The sequence below is a fragment of the Pleurodeles waltl genome, chromosome 2_2 (assembly GCF_031143425.1).
Source record: "Pleurodeles waltl isolate 20211129_DDA chromosome 2_2, aPleWal1.hap1.20221129, whole genome shotgun sequence".
Lineage (NCBI taxonomy): Eukaryota > Metazoa > Chordata > Amphibia > Caudata > Salamandridae > Pleurodeles > Pleurodeles waltl.
The window spans coordinates 110,987,583-111,009,717 of NC_090439.1; positions in this window are offsets into that span (position 1 = coordinate 110,987,583).

Below are 22,135 nucleotides of genomic sequence, written 5' to 3' on the forward strand. Positions count from 1 at the left end.
ACATTTCACAGCAGTGGTTGTTGTCAAGATTACTTGATACGGTCCTTTCCAACGTGGTTCCAAACACAACTTTCTCACGTGTTTCTTGACAACCACCCAGTCACCGGCCTGTAGGGTGTGACCTGGATCTCCAATTGGTGGCAATGTGTTAGCCTCTACCTGGTGAGAGAAAGAGCGAATCACATCAGCCAAGCCTTTGCAGTAGTCCAACACCATACCATCTGTGATATTCACAAGAGCATTCGCAGGTACTGCTGGCAACCAAATAGCTCTGCCTATGAGGATCTCATGGGGGATAGTCCTGTTTTCTTGTCAGGGGTGTTCCTCATTGACATCAGCACTAAGGGCAATGCATCTGGCCATTTCATATTGGTAGCTGGGCATATCTTTGCCATTCTTGATTTCAAAGTACCATTAATTTGCTCTACTAGTGCTGATGCTTCAGGGCGGTAGCTACAATGTAGTTTTTGTTCAATGTCTAGTGCGGCACACAGAAGTTTAATCACCTCATTGTCGAAGTGTCTGACTCTATAGAGACCGGAAACCCGAATCTTGGTATTAGTTCCCTAAGTAGCAGCTTTGCAACTGTGAGACTGTCATTTCTACGTGTGGGGTAGGCTTTAATCCAGTGACTGAAAACACACACAATCACCAACACGTTCTTCAATCCTCCACAAACAGGCATCTCAATTAAGTCCATTTGCATTTTGCTGAAAGGACCACTAGCTCTCCCAATGTGGCTCAAAGTTACCACAGTCCCTTTTCCGGCATTCATCTGTTGACAGATGATGCATCTGTGACAGGTAACCCCTGCGGCATGTCTGAACTTTGGGTTAAACCAATCGATTTTGAATGACCTGATCATTGCATCTCTCCCAAGATGAGCCTGTCCGTGATATAACCTTGCGAATCGTGACAAAAGACTGTTTGGCAATACTAATTTCCCCTCCTCTGAGACCCACAAATAATCAGCCCTCTGTACACATTGCATTCTTTGCCAGGAAAGTTTTTCCTCTTTGCTAGCACAACCCTGTAATGTCTTTAGCTCATCCAGGGTATCAACCACCCTTAATACAAGATTCAAACATGTGTCATTTTCAGTTTGCGGTAACAATTCCCACTGTTCCTTGAACGATATACAGTTCAATGCGCAAAACCTTGCGACTTGATCTGCATAACTGTTTCCCATGGACACAAAGGGGGTCATTCTGACCCTGGCGGTAAAAGGCAGTTACCGCCGGTCAGAAGACCGCCATAACACTGCCGCGGCCGCGGTAACCCGCCAGGGTCATTCTGACCCACAACTGCCAAACCGCCAAAAACCCAACCTCCACTGAAGGCCGCCACATCAGCGGTCAGCGATAAACTGGAGATGACCAAACCTCCACCGTCACCCCAACAGAAATACGCCCATGCCATTACGACCCACGAATCCACGCGGCGGTCTTTCAACCGCGGTATCCCATTGGCGGTACACACCGCCGCGGTCAAAATACACACACCTTTACAAAACACAGCCACATTGGATAATTCAAAATACACACACCTGATACACATACAAACACCACTCCCACACAATCAATACAATATAAAACACACACCCACATCACCCACAAACCCCCACAAATAGAAATTCAGAGACAAGGTGCAATACACAGAGAGAGAGCACAGGGAACGCAAACCACAACACACACAGGAACCAAACATCATCCCCCACACTACATCTACGCACAAAACACCACACACCACTACACTCATCACCACAAACACCACCCCACACCTCATCCACACCACCCCATGGCACCCCAAAGACACCCCAGGTTCTCGGACCAAGAACTCAGGGTCATGGTGGAGGAAATAATTAGGGTAGAGCCCCAGCTCTTCGGCACACAGGTGCAGCACACCACAATAGCCAGGAAGGCGGAGCTATGGCAAAGGATCGTCGACTGGGTCAATGCTGTGGGACAGCATCCCAGAAATCGGGAAGACATCCGAAAGCGCTGGAACGACCTACGGGGGAAGGTGCGGACGATGGTGTCAAGACACAACATCGCTGTGCAGAAGACTGGCGGCGGACCCCCACCCACTCCACCCGAATTCACAGCATGGGAGCAAGAGGTCTTGAACATCCTACATCCTGAGGGCCTCGCTGGAGTAGGCGGAGGAATGGACTCTGGTAAGTCTAATCTCAACTACTTCCCCCCCCCCAACCACCAGCATGCCAACCCCCACCCCCACCCTCACCCCCAACCCCCCAGCACATATCCTCCCTGCTAATGTCTCACCAGCACAACCCACCCAAACCAACACCAACCCCTGAATGCCAACACAAACCATGGACACCCATCACCTAAGCATGACCACTGCACATACCCATCCCCCCCCCAAACCACCCTCACAACTCCTCCCACAAGGGAATGCCAGCACTGGGGGACAAGGGCACCCACAAATCGCACGCCATGGCACACACAGAAGCAATAACCATACTCTTTTATCCCTGCAGGGCCCGAACGCCAACACACCGGCCCGGAGGGTCCAGAAATGTCCATCCCACCCCCAGAACCGTCCCTCAGTGATGACAGCAGCTCTGTCGACCTAGAACCTGATGACCAGCCCGGACCATCGGGGACCTCTAGACAGTCAGTTCCCCTCAGGCAGCCACAGGCCCCAGCAGACCTACCCCCCTCTGGAAACCCCAGCACAGCACCCACCCAGCGGGCCCATGCCTCTGTCTCCAGGACAGGTCAAGCAGCGGTGTGTCTGCCACTACAGGGCACCCAGGGCAACCCACCACCCCAACAACAACAGGGACCTGGGGGCAGTGGTAGTGGGCACACCGTCCAGGGGACAGAGGCCCAGGAACAAAGGGGAACTGGGAGGGCTGCTGTGCGACAGAGGGAGGACAGGCCTAGGGAACCCACTGTCCAAGAGGCCCTCACCACCATCATGGGAGCGTACAACCACTCCCAAGAGACAATGGCGACGGTCCTGGCCAGGTTCCAGGAGATCCAGGCCATGCAGGAGGGCCAGTACATGGGGTTCCGGGAAGAACTGCGCAGCATCAGTTCCGCAATGGGTACAATCGTTTTGGCACTCAACCAGATTGTCACCACATTGCGGGACCATGTGGCCCCCCAAAGGGCCCCTGCCACTAGCATGGAGGAAGAACAGCCCACCACCTCCGCCGGCGCTAGTGGTCAGGAGGCCCCGACACAACAATAACGGCCCACCCGGACCCCACCCTCTGCAGAACATGAACCACCCCGCAAGAAAGGCCTGAGATCGAGGAAGAAGACAGAGTAGGATGTCAAGACCCCCGCCATGCACGGATCCCCCCGGATGTCATCCCACTGTCCCACTTGTTCACCCTGTCCAACCTTGAACTGCCCCTGCTCCACCTTCCACAGGCATATGGACAATGCACCTGTGCGAACGTGAGTCTGGACTCTGCCATGGACATGCCTCCACCATCACCCATCACCCTTTTTGAACTATACACCAATTTTTGCACTTCAATAAACACAATTATTGCACAAAAACCATCTGGAGTCTGCTATTTATTTTTTTAAACCAAATGTATTCGATATAACCAACCAAAAATGTCCAAATACATTGTGATGACAACATACCAGCGTCACACAGCGGTAGTCCATGGGGAAATAAACCAGAGGGCACTCCGTGGGGACCACATCACTGAAATAGGAAGGCAAATTCACACCTAAGTTACCATACATTGGGGTGAAAGGTCAGACAGTAGAGAGCCAGTACTGTTACAGATCTAATAAAATGCAGGAGTAGATTCTTACCTGTGTGTTACTGGAAATACTGCAGTATCACTCTGTCCCTGTTGTCTGTGTCGTCCTCTTCGTCTTCCTCCTCTTCACTCTCCGCAGGCTCCACAGCGGCCACAACACCACCATCTGGACCATCCTCCTGCAGGAAAGGCACCTGGCGTCGCAAAGCCAGGTTGTGAAGCATGCAGCAGGCCACGATGATATGACACACCTTCTTTGGTGAGTACATTAGGGATCCACCTGTCATATGCAGGCACCTAAACCTGGCCTTCAGGAGGCCGAAGGTCCGCTCGATCACCCTCCTAGTACGCCCATGGGCCTCATTGTACCGTTCCTCTGCCCTTGTCCTGGGATTCCTCACTGGGGTCAATAGCCAAGGCAGGTTGGGGTAACCAGAGTCACCAATTAGCAACACACGCTGTCTCTGTAGCTGTTCCATCACATAAGGGATGCTGCTATTTCACATGACGTACGCGTCATGCACTGACCCTGGGAACTTGGCATTTACATGGGAGATGTACTGGTCAGCCAAACAGACCACCTGGACATTCATGGAATGATAACTTTTTCGGTTCCTGTACACCTGTTCATTGTCTTTTGGGGGGACCAAAGCCACATGGGTACCATCAATGGCACCAATGATATTGGGAATGTGTCCAAGGGCATAGAAATCACCCTTCACTGTAGGCAAGTCACCCACCTCAGGGAAATTGATGTAGCTCCGCATGTATTTCATCAGGGCAGACAACACTCTGGACAACACCCTTGAAAACATAGGCTGAGACATCCCAGATGAAATGGCCACTGTAGTTTGAAATGATCCACTAGCCAAAAAATGGAGTACTGACAGCACCTGCACTAGAGGCGGAATCCCTGTGGGTTGGCGGATGGGTGACATCAGGTCTGGCTCCAGCTGGGCACACAGTTCCTGTATAGTGGCACTGTTGAGTCTGTAGGTGAGTATGACATGTCGTTCTTCCATTGTTGACAGGTCCACCAGCGGTCTGTACACGGGAACATTCCTCCGTCTCCTCGCAAGTCCCAGCGGACGGTGCCTAGGAAGGACAACATGGAGCACAGAGTCAATCAACCCACAGGTAAATTCCCACAGCCTGCACAGTACACGAATCTCTCTGGATTGAATAGCTTGTATGAGTGTCGATGCAAGGCCTAGCCATGTGTGACGCAGTAGGAATTAAGCCATGTGGGCCCTTGAAATGGCGGCTGCCTGACCTGTGAAGTGTGACAATGTGAAGTGAGGTCATTGCGCTGGCGTGGCACGCCGTGGCGGTAGGCGGTCGAAGACCGTGGCGCAAAGCAGCATTGGTTAACATTGAACCCTATGGGTTTCAGGAGCCAATGACGATGTGCGCCAGTGGTCGCGGTACGCACCGCCGCGGGCGTGACCGCCATTTTCTCTCTGCTTAATCACACGAGACCTGAGCATCCACAGGAGAGGACCTATACTGCAAGTGCTGCTGTGACCTCGGTCTGGAAGTGACAATGGCTGCTGCGACTGGGGAAAGGGCCCCCGCCTTCAGTTCCGAAGAGTTGGAGAAGCTCGTGGACGGGGTCCTCCCCCAGTATGCGCTACTCTACGGTCCTCCAGACCAACAGGTGAGTACACGGGGGCCAATGCATAGTGGGCAATGCCTGTGATGAGTGGGGTGGATGTACGATGGAGGGGAAGGGAGCGAATTACGAATGCATGGCACGACAGATGAGAGTATGTGCCACCTGGCAAGTTTGGGGAGGACGGGGCCACTCACATCGAGCATGCAGAAAAGTGATGATGTTTCTTTTCCCCCCTGTACATGTCACATAGGTCAGCGCCCATCAGAAGATCGATATTTGGCGTGCCATCGCCAAGGACGTCCGGGCCCTGGGGGTCCACAACAGACGGGGCACCCACTGCCGCAAGAGGTGGGAGGACATCCGCCGCGGGAGCAGGAAGATCGCTGAGGCTCTGCTGGGGATGGCCTCCCAACCTAGGAGGGGTGCCAGTCGTACCTTGACCCCCCTGATGTCCCGGATCCTGGCGGTGGCCTACCCCGATTTAGATGGGCGCTTGAGGACATCACAGCAGACACAAGGGGGTGAGTACCAGCACATTCAGCTATATTTGCGCACAGTGGAGGTGCCTGGGTGGGGGAGGAGGGCTGTGGGTATCCCTAGGCCAGGGTGATTTCTGTAGGCTAGGCCCCTCCGTGAGGTATGGTCCTGTGCCCCCACCCCCCACCTCTGTAGGGTGCCTAGTAACGCTATTCATGGACCTGTGTATTCTGTGGGGGCAGTTGTCGCCCATAGGCTTGTAGGGCATGTCCCAGGGAATGAGTAGTGTACCCCAAGTGCGCAGCATAGTGCAGGGGGCTTCTGTGTCTGTCCTCTCCGCCTACGGTGTCCCCAATGCATGCACTCAACTTGTCTTTATTTCTCCATCCCCCCCCCCCATTTTCTTTGTTTTTCGGTGAATGTGTGCATTAGCATCATCAGGCGGAGGAGAAGTGGCATCGGCGCAAGAGGGAGCTGCATCTCACATGGCCCCGGAGGGCCATGCAATGGACTCCGACATGACCAGTGAGACGGAGGGCGAGGGGGGCTCCACCACGGGGACCCGTGCAGACGTCAGTGACACCGACACGTCCTCGGATGGGAGCTCCCTTGCGGTGGCGGCAACATCCGTGCCCACCGATACTACAGGTGCAGCCGCCACCCAGCGCACCAGCTCCGCCCTCCCAGCAGCCCCTCGGCCTTCGGCCCGTGCCCGCACAGCCAGGAAGGCGACCATCTCCTTCGCCCCAGGCACCTCAGGCCCTGCCCCAGTCACCCCTGCTGCCCTCAGTGAGGAGGTCATTGACCTCCTGAGGACCATCATTGTTGGGCAGTCTACCCTTTTGAATGCCATCCAGGGTGTGGAGAGGGAGGTGCATCAAAGCAATGCATACCTGGAGGGCCTTCATTCGGGTCTGGCTGCCCATCAGCTATCGTTCAACGCTCTGGCCTCAGCACTGACGGCAGCGATTGTCCCTGTCTCCAGCCTCCCTCTTCTAACTCCCTCCACCCAGTCCCACTCCCCTGTTCCTCTGCCTATCCCATCCACACCTACAGACCAGCCTGCACACACCTCAACACCCAAGGGAAGCTCATCCAGATATAAGCACCACAGAACACACAAGCATTCACACAAGCAACATACAGATGCAGACATGCCAACAGCCACTACCTCCTCTGTGTCCCCCACCTCCTCGTCTCCCTCCTCCCTCCCTGTGACGTCTACACTCACACCTGCATGCACACCACCATCAGCCAGTACACCCATCACCAGCACACCCTCCACACCAGTCCGCACACGTGCAGTCACCACCCCCACTGCCATGTACACGTCCCCTGTGTCCTCTCCCAGTGTGTCTGTCACCCCCGCTTCCAAACCACACAAACGCAGGCAGGCACCCAACCAACAGCCATCCACCTCACGTCAGCCTCCAGCCCAAGCACCTGCACCCAAAGACACCAGACTTGACTCTCCTACAACCACATCCTCTTCCTCCACTCCCATACCCACTCCAGCTACCCTTCCCATGGCTCCTAAAAAACTAATCCTCTATAAACTGGACCTCTTTTCCTCACCTGACCCACCCCCTCCATCTCGTAAGAGTTCCAAAAACACCTCAGCCACCACCAGCCCAGCAACTCCCAAGAACGTCGTGGCTAGTTTTTGGAGTCCGCCCTTTCCTTGTGCAGGGACATCGGCCAGCAGCAAAGGCACAGCCAGCCCCCCCCCCCCCTGGGAAGGGGAGCAAAAAACGGAAGGGCAGGCGTGACAGGCCTGATATGCCTGCCCCCAAGGAGGGTAGCCTTGCACCGTCACCTGCCACATCGGGTAAGGGAGCCAAGGGCCACGGAGAGTCTGCCAAGGAGGGCAAGGGCAGCAAAGCGCAAAAGGCAGGGAGCAGCCGACCTGGCCATGAGGGCCCCACCAGCCCCATTCCGGGGGTATTGGAGGAGACCCAGGGCCCCAGGACTCCATCACAGGAGGGCCCCGCAACGGAAAGGTCCGATGCTGACTGAGCAGGAAGTATTGGCCAGGTGTGGTTCACTCGAAACACAAGACAGGCACCGCTGAACAGGGCCCCGCCAAGACAGGCACCGCTGAACAGGGCCCCGCCGTGAGAAGCACCGCTGAACAGGGCCCCGCCGCGGGGAGCACCGCTGAACAGTGCCCCGCCGTGAGAAGCACCGCTGAACAGGGCCCCGCCAAGACAGGCACCGCTGAACAGGGCCCCGCCGTGAGGAGCACCGCTGAACAGGGCCCCGCCGTGAGGAGCACCGCTGAACAGGGCCCCGCCAAGACAGGCACCGCTGAACAGGGCCCCGCCGTGAGGAGCACCGCTGAACAGGGCCCCGCCGTGAGGAGCACCGCTGGACAGGGCCCCGCCAAGACAGGCACCGCTGAACAGGGCCCCGCCGTGAGGAGCACCGCTGAACAGGGCCCCGCCGTGAGAAGCACCGCTGAACAGGGCCCCGCCAAGACAGGCACCGCTGAACAGGGCCCCGCCGTGAGAAGCACCGCTGAACAGGGCCCCGCCGTGAGAAGCACCGCTGAACAGGGCCCCGCCGTGAGGAGCACCGCTGAACAGGGCCCTCCTGTCAAGCACCGCTCCGCTGGGCCCTCCTGTCAATCACCGCTGAACAGGGCCCTCCTGTCAAGCACTGCTCGCTGGTCCCTCCTGTCAAGCACTGCTCCGCTGGGCCCTCCTGTTAAGCACTGCTCCGCTGGGCCCTCCTGTCAAGCACCGCTCCGCTGGGCCCTCATCTCAAGCACCGCTCCGCTGGGCCCTCCTGTCAAGCACCGCTGGCCCATTGGCAGGCCCGGTTCTGTGTCGGGCAGGGCTTCACGAGGCACTCTGCCCACCATGCCTCCTCCATGACCAGTGGACTCTGTAATCCACCTGATGGACTGTGGCTTTGCACCCCCCAGGATGGCACAGTGGGCAATCCACCCACTGTAGAGACTTGAGAGACTGTGGCTTTGCACTCCCCAGGATGGCACAGTGGGCAATCCACCCACTGTAGAGACTTGAGAGACTGTGGCTTTGCACTCCCCAGGATGGCACAGTGGGCAACCCACCCACTGTAGAGACTTGAGAGACTGTGGCTTTGCACTCCCCAGGATGGCACAGTGGGCATGGAGGCCCTTCGTGGATCTGGCATCGTGGACTCATGTGGCTGAGGTGCCCCCCCTTCCCTTCCCCCTGAGGTGCCAGTATTTGATTTTTGTGATGCCCCAGCAGTGTTCTCTCCAATGGACTCGATCTCGTGTGTGGGCTTTGCCCATGTGTTGCTGCACATTGGCCCACGGACATTTGAACTTTGAAAAACTGTGCCGGACTTTTGCTACTTGTATATATATATAGTTCTAGATGTGTAATAATTCTTTATATATTGCTAAGTTCGCTATTCTTAATTCTTGCTATAATATAGTTCTATTTTTATAATCATTGCCTTTTGTCTTTGCTTTTTTGTTTTGGGGGTGTCACTCTGACTTTTTAATCTGCATTGGTGTGTAGGTATTTCGGTGGGGGTGAGGGTGGGGGTGGGTGTGTGGCGTATGTGTGTGCCCGTAAGCTTTCCTCCTCCCCCCTCCCCTGTGTCATAGGTGCAGTACTCACCGTTGTCGTCTGCGGCGACGTTCGTGATCCTGGAAGAAGAGCAGGAAGGCAATGGCTGGGAGGATGTGGAGTTCCGGTTCCATGCTGTCCTGATTCCGCGTGGAGTGTGTCGAGGTGAGCGTTTTCCATTGGAAATGTCTGTTTCCGACGTGTTTTTATCGGCGGGGCTCCCGCCCCGGAAAAGGTGGCGGATTGGTGAGTCGTGATAGGGTGGGCGGTACATTGTCTGCCACCTGGCTGTTGGCGGTGACCGCCGCGCTGTTTGCTTGTGCCGCCGTGGCGGTCGGAGTGTTAAAGCGGCGGCCTGTGTTGGCGGTTCCCGCCAAGGTCAGAATTCCATTTTTTGGGCCGCCAGCCTGTTGGCAGGTTGGCCGCCGCTTTAACACTGACCGCCAGGGTCAGAATGACCCCCAAAGTCTTGTGACTTAACATGAGCATTGAATTTCACCACAGCAATTGTAAGAGGTAACTGAATCGCATGTAACAAATCCTTTATTTGTTCACCATTTTTCACAGGAGAACCGGAAGAGGTCATGAAACCTCTCTGCGACCACAGTTGGCCAAAATCATGTACAATTCCGCATCCATATCTGCTGTCAGTATAGATAGTGACTCTCAGATTCACAGCTGCGTGGCATGCCTTAGTAAGGGCAATTAATTCTGCCACTTGTGCGGAAAACACCTTCTCGAGCCAGGAAGCTTCAATGATACCAGCTATGGTACATACAGCGTAACCAGCCCTCAGTGTTCCGATGGAGTCTCTCAAACAAGACCCATCAACAAACATAATACAATCATTTTCTTTCAGTTGTGTGTCTTGAATATCTGGTCGTGGTTTGGTACACAATTCCGTTACCTCAAGACAATCATGCTCAAATTCTTCTTCATTATTGACTTCAGTAATTTCAGCAGGAAGTAGAGTTGCCGGGTTTAACACAGTACATTGTTTCAGTGAAATATTTGGTGACCCCAGTATGATTGTCTCATATTTGGTAAGTCGAGCATTTGTCATGTGCTGAGTTTTGGTTCGAGTCAACAAAATTTCAACTGAATGCGGAACCATTACTGTTAGGGGGTATCCTATGACTATGCCTTCACACTGTGTAAGGCTCTGACCAACTGCTGCAACTGCGCGCAAACAACCCAGTAAGGCTGCTGCGACGGGGTCCAAGGTAGCTGAAAAATACGCTACAGGGCGATTTGCACCTCCATGGACCTGTGTCAAGACAGACAAAGAACAAGCATCACGTTCATGACAAAACAGTAGAAAAGGCTTCGTATAATCAGGCATACCTAACGCCGGTGCCCTGCACATGCACTCTCTCAATTCCATGAATGACTCAAGCTCTTCTTTGGACAAGGCTATGGTATATGGCTCATCCTTGATCTCTTTGCCTGTCAGCTTTATCAATGGTTTTGATATAATTGAGAAGTTGGGTATCCACTGGCGACAGTAGCCCACCATTCCCCAAAACACCCTGACATCTCTCTTCATCGTTGGAGGGTTCATTTGCAAAATGGCTGTTATTCTTTTCTTTGATATTCTCCTGGACCCTCTTTCAATTAGATGCCCTAGGTATTTCACCTCTTTCTGACAGTATTTCAGCTTCTTGGGTGACACCTTGTGTCCGTTCTTTCCCAAATGATTCAATAAGGCAATTGTATCATATTTACAGTTATCCTTTGTTTTGGATGCAATCAGTATGTCATCGATGTACTGCACTAGAGTCGAGTTAAAAGGTAATACTAAGGATTCCAAATCCTTTTTCAATATCTGATTGAAGATGGACGGTGATTCAGAAAACCCTTGAGGAATTCTGCACCAACTGTACACCATATCCAGGAATTTGAAACTGAACAAAAATTGGCTGTCCTCGTGAAGGGGTATCGAAAAGAAAGCTTGTGACAAGTCTATAACGGTGAACCATTCAACATCACACGGAACCTCAAACATGATCACTGCTGGATTGGGCACTATGGGGCAACATTTTACCACAATCTCATTTATTTTCCTCAAATCCTGCACAATTCAAACTTTCCCACAAGGCTTTTTCAGTCCCATTATTGGAGAATTACATGGACTGCTCAAAACTTCCTTCAGAAAATCCGCAATTATTTGTGACACTTCATTAAGAACATCTTGTGCCATATGATATTGTGGAACCTGGGGAAACACTGCATTTGGCTTCACTTGTACTTTAACTGGTTCCACACCTTTTATTAGTCCCACCTCCTTTCCTGTCAGATCCCACACTTTCTCTGTCACAGTTCCCTGTAACTCGACAGGTAGGTCAATCATTGTAAGCATCGGAAACAAGGTACTTAATGGATAATCCTCATTTGCCGTCCCTGTCTCCTCCTCTGAGAACTGACCTTCATCTCCTTCATCGTCACTATTTGTCTGTACTTCGATTCCATCATTGGAACAGGTACTTGAACATTTTGTCTTGCACAGTCCCTTCCCAATAGGGATACCGGACTTGAGTGACAGACTACAAACCTATGCAGTCCCTGGAAGTTGCCGATCTCAACTTGCACTGGATCTGTAATTGGGTTTGTCAGGTACTGGTTTGCTACTCCGACTACCCTTATGGTACGCACCGAAAGTGGTAGTTTCGGAACCTCCGCACTCCTGACTGTAGAGCGTGTAGCTCCGGTATCGACCAAAAACGAGACTTTGTAACCCATTACCTTCCCCTCCACATAGGGACCCCTCTTGTCCCCCTTTAGGGATGTTGCAAGCATGCACTCTTCACTATCTGAGCTATCATCCGACCATTCTTCATTCATTCCATTTTCACCTCGTAATGGGAATTGCTGAACTGTATTATTTTGACTCATTACCTGACCTGTGACCTGTTGAGGAAGCATGACCTGTTGCTGTCCCATCGGGGCCATTGGTAATTGCATTTGCTGTCTAGGTACCATGGGAACCTGCTGTTGTACTCGTTGCATTTGTACTGGCTGAACACGCGGCATATGCATCTGCTGCATGGGCTGTACACCTTGCATCTGTACCAGGTTATTTTGAAAATTCAGATTTTGATGTCTCAGTTTTGGACCTCTTGCATTTTGCAATGTACCGACATTAGTGCTTTGTTGAATGACACCATCCTGCACCACATTTGGGCACTCCCATTTCCAATGCCCCACGCCCCGCACGCGTGACATGGTGACATCTTTTTCATCCCTTGTGCCTCATTTTGGACCGCAACGGTATTCAAGTCTGGACCGCGATTCACAAAACCTCGACCTCTCGGTTGCGCCTGAAACACGCCATTCATTTGTGGTTGCTGCTGTATCATCTGTTGGACTCCATTTCCCTGTATTCCTGCCTGTGCAGCCCTTATCTGCATCACCATCACTTTCTCTTTCAGATTTTTCTGCTTTAACTCAATTTCATCGCTACAATATTTCGCATACTGCAACACCTCATCAATCGTCTTCGCTTGCCAACAAATCAAATGATTCTTAATAATTTGACTGACCTCTGGTCTCAGCCCTTCAACAAATCCGAACATGAGATGGTTCATGTCCTTCGGCTCGATGGTTTCAGTACCACTGTAGTGTTTGAATGCCTTTAACAACCTTTCATAATAAGCATGTATAGATTCCTTAACCTCTTGTGAGGTCCGGTCAATTTTCTGCCAATCAGTCACTTTCGGTGACACCTTTTGTTTCAAAAACTCAATCACTTTGTGATAGTACTTCATCACCTCCTCAGAGGGAGCTCCGGTCACCTTATCCCTTGCCGGCTCCTACGTCTGCCAATCTACCCCCCTCTTACACTCGAGCCACAAATCAGGCGGAACAATGATCTCAAAGAAGGTATTCAAGTCTTCCCAGAGACACTTCGCAAGTTTCACAAACCTGTCCGTTTGCTGATACCACTCGATCGGTTTCTCCCTCAATCTGGGATAATCGTTAGTAAAAGATAGGATGTCTCCTCTGGACCACGGTACATGAACTAAAACACCACCAGCCGTTTCTCTCATGGGTATTATTTTTACTGATTCTGTATCAGGTGAGGCTTTGGTCTGACTTGACCCTGGACTGTCACCTTTTTCCTTATCTCTTTTCTTTGCCCATCTGCCTTCCCATTTTTCTAATGCACCCCAAATTTGCGCACTTTGCAATAGTTCTTTTAAGTGCGCCTTCATTCCGCAGACCTCATGTGCTCAAAGTGTTTTGAATCAAAGTCTAATCTGTAGCTTCTTTTCAAATGTTTAGTGTTTTCAATGTCAATATTGTATTTGTCTGCCAGGTTTGCTAATCTCTGATGCACCTTGCCCACTTCTTTGGTAACCTTGGGGCACAGGAATCTCAGTTCTGCTTCAGTGTATGACTCCAATCTGTTTACCCACTAGTTCAGCAGCTTCCACTCCCAGTCTTACAAAATTTAGGTAGTCATCCTGCCCTACCTTTTCCAGTTCCAATGCAGTCACTGTGGTCTTTTGTGAAGTATACGTTTTCTCTAGCCAATCATTCAACTGTTGCACTGTAAAACCTTGCAGTGAAATGTTCCCTGCATGTATCATTGGCGACTGTGAAGTGTTCGTACTTATTGTCTGTGGAGTTAAAACCCCTAACCCTGCCTGACGCATTGCTTCCAAGGGTGCTTCTACTGGGCTAAGGTCTATTAAGGACCTCAGCTTTTCAACTGCTTGTTCTCCTGGGGCCTTTATCTGGGGAGTTACTGTAGACCCTCCTCTTATTGTATCTTGGGTCATTATTCCCTGATCACATACGCCAGATTTGCCTTGTGCATACAATGGCACAGGTGGACCACAGTGATTGGTAACGATATGGCAGCAGGTGTCTGACCTGGTCTCAAACTCCGTGAGCAGTAACTCCATAAGTCTGTTCCAAAGTACCCGGGACAGGCACTAATGGAGGACCAGCTACTGGGTTGTACCCTGGTATCAATTGTGGTTGCGGCTGGGACAGCAATTTCGGAGTTGACTCAATCTGCACTAACCTTGATTTTGTATATATCGGGTCTGGCGGCACTATCAGATTTGTAGTAGTCTCAAGTACTGGGACATCTGGATAGATTCTCTGTATCTGCGGTGGAGGTTGCAACTGTATCTGCATGTCTGGTGCAGTGGGTACACTGACACCATTCTGTATCGAAGTCGTATCACTAGTCTGTACCGTATTAGTGACTCCCTTCTCCTGCGACTGGTTCCCAGGACCCACGCTAGTGCTTGGAACACTGTCGCTCACAGCATAAGGTGGCGGGCCATCATGTAATAATCGGTCCATGAATTCTTCATCATCTGAATCGTCTTCCTATTCCCAAGGTCTCTTATTCTCTTTAGACCTACTAGAGTCCTTGTCTGTTTTACAGGAGGCTTTTTTTTTACCTCTGTCTCTTCTCCCTGCGCTATTGCTGGGAACAACTTTAATCCATCAACAATTCCCCGTCTCCACATTTTGTTCTCGTTATCCCACCTAGCTTCTGCATAAGTTTTTTCTGCCCTGGAAGCATTCTCTGGAACCTTTCTTGTCTATGTTTAAGAGCCATCAAATCCCAAATCGCTAAAGCCTCATATTGAGCTGGCCTCGGAGGTAGTTTTTGTGTGCTTAACATCCACCTTAGATTCTCTAGCACCTTCGGATTGAACGTCCCATGTTCTGGGAACGCTAAACATCCCTCTTTCTCTGTTAATTTGCACCACTGTTTCATCCATAAACAAGGCGCGACACCCTTCTCCTCCATAACCATGTAAGCTGGAGTACCCTCAGAGCGCTCTTAAAAGCCTTGACAAAATTCATTTTGCGATTTTCTCTTATTTGTATTTAATCAGAAAGTGACTTAGTTCCCAGGACACCCAACTTTCTTAACCTATTGCCTCTCACGGACGGCAGCCAATCCGTGCGGGACCCCTCTCGACAACTGACCTATCTCAGCGCGGCACCACTGACGTCACACTCACACACTGCCGCTGACAAAGTCTTGCGGCTTGTCCGCCCCTCACTGAATCCACACAAACAAATGCAATATTATTGCGAGCACCTTTAATGACAACACAAATCTGCTGGTTTACTACAGGAAGGGTAAAACATTCGCTTCAGAACTTTACAGAGATTTCACTTGAAGCCTCGGCCGCTACTCTCTCCTTCTCAGCTCCCGCATACGCAAGCAGAATTCGACCCGCAAATTCTACTCTCGACTTGTCAATGGTTCATCATAGTGCACTTTAGAACTTGCCAAATCTCCATCGAAGGTTTCACACATAGGTTTCGACTCAAACTTGACTTGTCAACCACGCCCGATTGACCGATTAAACCGTACAGATTACAACATAAACTCAAGTGTCTCCTAGATTGGTCAATATACTCCGGAGTCTTAGACCACGACGGGTCCGCATAAAACAACCAACCACGTGGATAATTGTTTAGCACAAAGCGCCACACTCATGTGAAGTACGCCGACTTCCCTCCTCTCATACTGCGGAGTACGCCCACTCCTACTAAAACAACATTTATCTGGCCTAGATACACACAAACTTCACCAATCACCTGCAAAAGGCATAAGCTGAGCAAGCGCAAAACCCTATACCACACACATTATAACGCCGAAAACATCCCCAATTCACTTAGGCAGGCTCCGAGATCCCGGGAAAGTCATGGTGAATTTAGAAACCCATCATACCTCCAATTTGCATTATCACAGAAAAACAATTTAAACAATGATTCTCCGTCCTAGGGCCCCAAAGGGCCAAACAGTCGCTCTGCTTCCAGAACTGCTAACGCGTCCTTTTATGTTAATTTATTACACATTAGGACTCGTAGGCCAATGAATCTTTTGACCCAGTTGAGAGACACCGTAGGACGAGATAGCTGATCAATATGTCAATCAATATATCAATAATGTCATCAATATTTATCACAACAATACATTTCACTTTAGTTAAAGTCATTAATCAAATTGACGACGCAACCATGACCTTTCAATCATGAATAACCACACCAGTTAATAGTATTTTATGGGTTTTATTCCCTATTGATTACATTCTATGAATAAGTGAGTTAATCTTAAAACCAAGAAACATAAGAGTATAGTCTTGATATGACAGCTGTGATAGGATTTCATTAACGCGAGAATCATAAACATTAGAACATAGCACGGCGTAAACATAGATCAAAATATAGCAGAGTGTCAAATACGCGTCAGTTCAACATAGCATAATGTCAGTCGTTTGTCTATTTGCGTAAATTTGATGATCACCTGTCCTAACCACTAATTAGCATTGGCATGTTGGGCTTCATGCAAAACAATTTAAAACACCAATTTGGAAAACATCTAGCTATGGTCTCTGTCAAAAGCAAGCAGTTGGTACCTAGAAAGGAAAAGCAAACAGACAAATTACAAATTGCATTGTCATAATTACCCTCCAAAGATTAGGTCAGCGCACAGGTTCAGTCTTCGTCTTCTGGACATCAGTCAAAACGCCATCAGTCAAAACTCAACTAAAGGGCATAGGGGCACTTCCCTCGCAAGGAGGAAAAGTGTAAATGGGCAGTCTGTGGGTGAGGATGGTTTCAATAAGTCTCAAAGTCACCAAACAGAGTGACAGAGTTTCTGGATAAAATCAATAGCATTCCCTACCTAATTCTACTGACCCTTCTGTGACGTGGGTTTTTATCCCTTTTTCGTAGTACATTCCCCCAAAATTATATTGGACACTTACTATACCCCACTATCTTTAACCTATCAAATTTAGCATTTGGTAATCCCAATTGTCACCCCACATTAATTCACGGGTCTTTGATTGGTCTTCATAATTGACGTCTTCAGAGGTGGCACATCCAGCGTTACTTCATTCTTTGGCATGTTTTTTGGGTCAGCAGATTCATTGTCCATCGGTCTAAGTGACCTTGTACATTTCATTAATCTACATTTGTTTCAATTCACTCATAACTTTTAAACCAAGGCACCGAATATGCGCTTGGGAACGGATTTAACATGGTTACATTCATCTTCCAAGTTGAAGAAAAAGAACATTTGCAGGGTCATGGCCCCTTGCGAGTCAGCACACTGGAAAAACAGAAAAATGCATTTAATATGAGAGCTGGGCAGCTAAAACCCGCAGCTCACGCTAACTTAAGGCCTATAAAGATTTTCAATACAGATTCAGCAGTATAAATGTTAATATAAGCTTAATTAATCATAACATAAAATTTTTTATTCATCATTATTAGTTTGTGTATATATTGGTGGCCATTCACCATGGTCACAATTCAGGTGCACCTTTAAGCAATTTGCTATTATCATAGTTTTCTATGCAGCATCATCACACATTGATATAAACATTTCATTCTAATTTATGTTATGTAAGCTATGCTCTCTCATCGTCATCTCAATCAAATTGGCTCAAGGATCGCAAAAGCCTTTAGTTGCTGCCATTTGCGTTTAAGGTGTAGAAATGCCTATATTCTGCTGAAAACCATTTGACAAAAACTGTAATACTGAAGAAAGATCACATTCTAAAGGAAATAAGTATGCTTAACACACCACTTTTAAAAGTCCTTACTCCTCTGTCCTCCATCTGAATTCTAGCTAACTACTTGAGGCTTAGAGGGATCATTATACTGTCAATGCATCAACTTCCCATTCTCCTATTGTTTGAAATTGGGGAACAAATCAAAGGAAGCAGAGTTTTGAGACGGGTTTAGAATTTGGGTCCAAAAACTCTTGCTGATACCTTGAACACTCTAGAGCAAGGTAGTTCCTGAAAAGCATGAAGAATCTTCTCAGCCTCTCTGACCCCTTCATATGAACTGTAGAGATGAGTAGCAGGTGGCTCTCCTACCACTGAAATAATTCTGAATTCATTGAGCTGCTACTAGATCCAGTAACTTGATTGTTTATGTTGGCAGTAGTTCCCATGTTTTCTACCTCCCCAACACATAGCGAACCGAGACCCAGTCATTCTGCAATTACCACCAATTTGAGTTACGGCTGTTAGAGACCAATGTACTTGAACAGCCAACAAACCCAGAGAGATCACCCATCTAAAGGAACAGGCATCCATTGTTATTACGACTGGAGGATCTCTGTGAAGAAGTCCTCTGGATAGAGCTTCTGGATTCAGCTACCATAGAAAAGAGTCTTTTGTTTCCTGAGTCACTGGGACTAGTCTCCAGATTCATTAAAGATTTGGGCCAGCACAAGGCCATGCACAGTTTCACAAAGGTATTAACATTCCACCACAGTTATTTTGTGCTGAATATGTTCCTATTTCTCAGCTTAACTTTTGGTGAAGATGGTAACCTTCCACTACTATGAGGGTAGTCCTTTGCACATTCCTCCCGGTCCAATAAGACCGCAATCCATGAGACAGGCCTATGTGATATTGCACACGAATGATCCTTGTTGGCCTATAGCAACAACAATCAGCATTAGGGATTCAGACAACAGTACACACCTTTTACCATGCAGCGGACCCCCCGTTTAGCAGGTACCATCACTTGTGTTAGTTGGAGAGATTGAATTGACTGAGACAATGCCTTTCTCTTGTCTGTGCAATGTGACTTCTGTGTAATTATTCAAAATTGATTCTTTTGCCAATGACGTTTGCTCTACAGGTCATGCCACCAAACTATCAACTGAAACTGCATCATGTCTACTAGGGCATATAAGTGAGACATAAAACAAGGTCTAATTCTGTTATGATTTACGTGCATTTATGACATATCCTCATTCCATATGTCATGTGTGGGTTTCATGTTTTGTACTATTTAGATTGGTTGCTAGCTGTGTCTGGCTTGACTGCGTGCTGGGGATTTGTCTCTACTGAAGTAAACTTCACTTAAGGATTTCCAGTGTTGGAGACATCTTTATTTACCACAATCTAGGCAACGATTCTGGCATGTCAACCAGGGGAAGAAGTCAGAGATAAGAAATCCCGACCATGAACCCTTTGAAGAGAATGAGCTCAATGTTAATTACATTTTGGAGAGGATTTACTGTGGGGACCGTGAACTGATTGTTATCATCTGCATTGAAATACTGACTTTTAAGGCATCAAACTGACACAGACGTTTTCAGAATGTGACTGTAGTGTCTCTAAATAAACGGCTGTGTGGCACATTATATCTCAAAGAAAAGCTGATATCTATGAAAGGTACCAAAAAACATCAAAGTCAATCATCATCAAAGTACTAATGGCTGAACAAACTATTGGTAACATGCAATCTGTTAGCCTTTAGCATGAGTCAAGGCAGCGCAGTAGAAGCACGCACAGCATTCAAGCACCTGCTAAGTTACTCGCACAGACATGAGGTAAACCAGCATGAGACAAAGCTGCAATGCCAGCAGCACAAGCCCTATTTGCTGCGCGTTACAAGCACACACTTGAATGAGTCAATAAGTGCAAGTTGGAGTGGCGCGTCTGCAGGCACAGGGTGAATCAGCATGAGACAGTGCTGCAGTGCTGGCAGCGCGAGCCCCATCCATTGAGCTTTACAAGTGCACGCGTGAACAACTCAATAAGCATAAATCAGAGTGGCACATATGGAGCGTGAGCAGGATCCTCTGAAGGAGACATAATACTGTGAAAGCCGCGTTGCAGTTAAAATGAAATAAAATAAACACCAAGTGTCTGACCAGATTCTCTGGAGCACTGTTTTGACTGAACATTCAGACCCTCAAAGTGACATTGCTTTAAAAGCAACACTATTGGCCAGTTACATCAAACATTTCCGTTGGTCAAGGCATTGTCTGAGACAACTACTCTACCTCATTTATGTATCACTTCAAATTTGGTGGATAGAGAGTTGGCTATTACTGAATCACCATAAGGACAATAAACCTTATTAGGTAAAGTGCATTACTTATTTAAACATACTTGGCAGGCTAGTCAATTAACTAAAAATGAACATAGTGTCTTCAATTGTAACTCCGCATCCATTTTTGATATTGCCAGGTGTTCCTCCTATAGAATGGGAGGACTGGATTGAGTGTTTTGAAAACTACATATTGGCTCTGGATGGTTCTAGATTTCCTTGGGTCATGAAAAATGCACTATTATTGGTGTCCTTTGGGAAGGAAGGTCAGCATATTTTCAAATATCTTCTGCCTATCAGGTATGCGCAAGGCAGGTGAGATTGAGGATGTATACAAAGAAGCGGTACTGCGTTTGCAATCTAGGTTTGCAAAGCAAGTAAATGTGGTAATACGCCAGCGCAAGGTTTACACACAACCTCAACGCTCAACTGAATCCATTGATAAATTTGTAGCCAGATTATGAGGGTTGTCTCCAAAATGTCATTTTGGTCAAATAATAGAAGAAATGATAAGTGATCAACTAATTATGCAGTGTAATAGCAAAAATATACAAGAACGTCTGTGGGCCTCCAGTAACCCTACTTTGAAAGATGCTATTGCTATTGAAAAGGTAGCTGAGAAGTCAGAAAAGTGCACGTGCAAAATGAAGAATACAGGAGGGAAGAATAAAGCTTCTGAAGAAGCAGCATTAATGGATGATTGTGATCAGATAAATGCTGTGGAAAATAAAACCCAGTCTTCGGGTGGACACTCAAACACAAGTAGTGTGGAAAAAGGTTATTTATCAAGGAGTGTCACAGGAAAGAATTTGCCTTGAGTTTGCCACAGATGTGGTAGCAATTAATCTCTAGAAGATTCTAATAATTGTTTTGTACTGGGTAAAAATTGCCACAAATGTGGCAAGAAAAGTAATTTCACACATATGTGTAAAGCTGGTGAAAAGAAGATAGCAGATGTACAGGAGGGTGACACAAAACAGGGTGCTCATAGTGCAGTCTGAAAGTGTGGTAAATGAGGTTAATGAAGTCAATCTGGAAAATCGGCAATCACATCTCAAAGTAGACTTATAAAAGGAAAGGTGGTTTCATTATTGGTGGACACAGGGTCTTTGTACACCACTATACTAAAGAAAATGTTTGAAGCAACGTGCCCAAGTTAGTGTCCACAGACATCACCTTAAAAGGATACCAAAGGGCTGCATTGGTGTTATGGGTTATGTAATGGCCCTGATCAAATTTGCTGGAAGGCCAAAGACAAGGAAGGTATTTGTTGCCCAGGATGGCCATCCCATTCTGGGGTGGTCACATCACTATAACCTGCATATAACGGTAAGTCCAAGGGCAGACAATCAAGTTATTGTGGTGAATACAATTGACTTACAAGATGTTTTATCTGAACATGGGAACAGTTGTTTACCACAGTTTGGGCATAGCCAAAGACTACATATATGAGTTTCTCAAACATGTTGCAGGAGGATTACATTGGTAAAGAGAATGCAAGTAAAATAAATAATTCAACAACTTTTGCAAGATGAAGTGATAGAGAAAATAGAGGCTGCTTAGTTGTTATCCCCAGTTGTTATTACAAAAAATCTGAAGGATCCCTCAGGTTTTGAGTTGATCTCCACAGTCTCAATGAAATTGTGGTGGGGGCCAGTTTTCCCTTGCCCAGTATCATTGAATTATTACCTATGTTGTCTGGGAGAAAGTCATTTTCAAAACTAGATTGGAGGAGTGCTTACCGCCAAGTTAAACTCCATCTAAATGCCAAACATTTAACATCCTTAATAACTTTAGAAAGCACATACCAATTTTGTGACCTACATTTGGATTGTGTTCAGCTACAAGTGTTTTTCAGCGGCTGATAAACAAAATTCT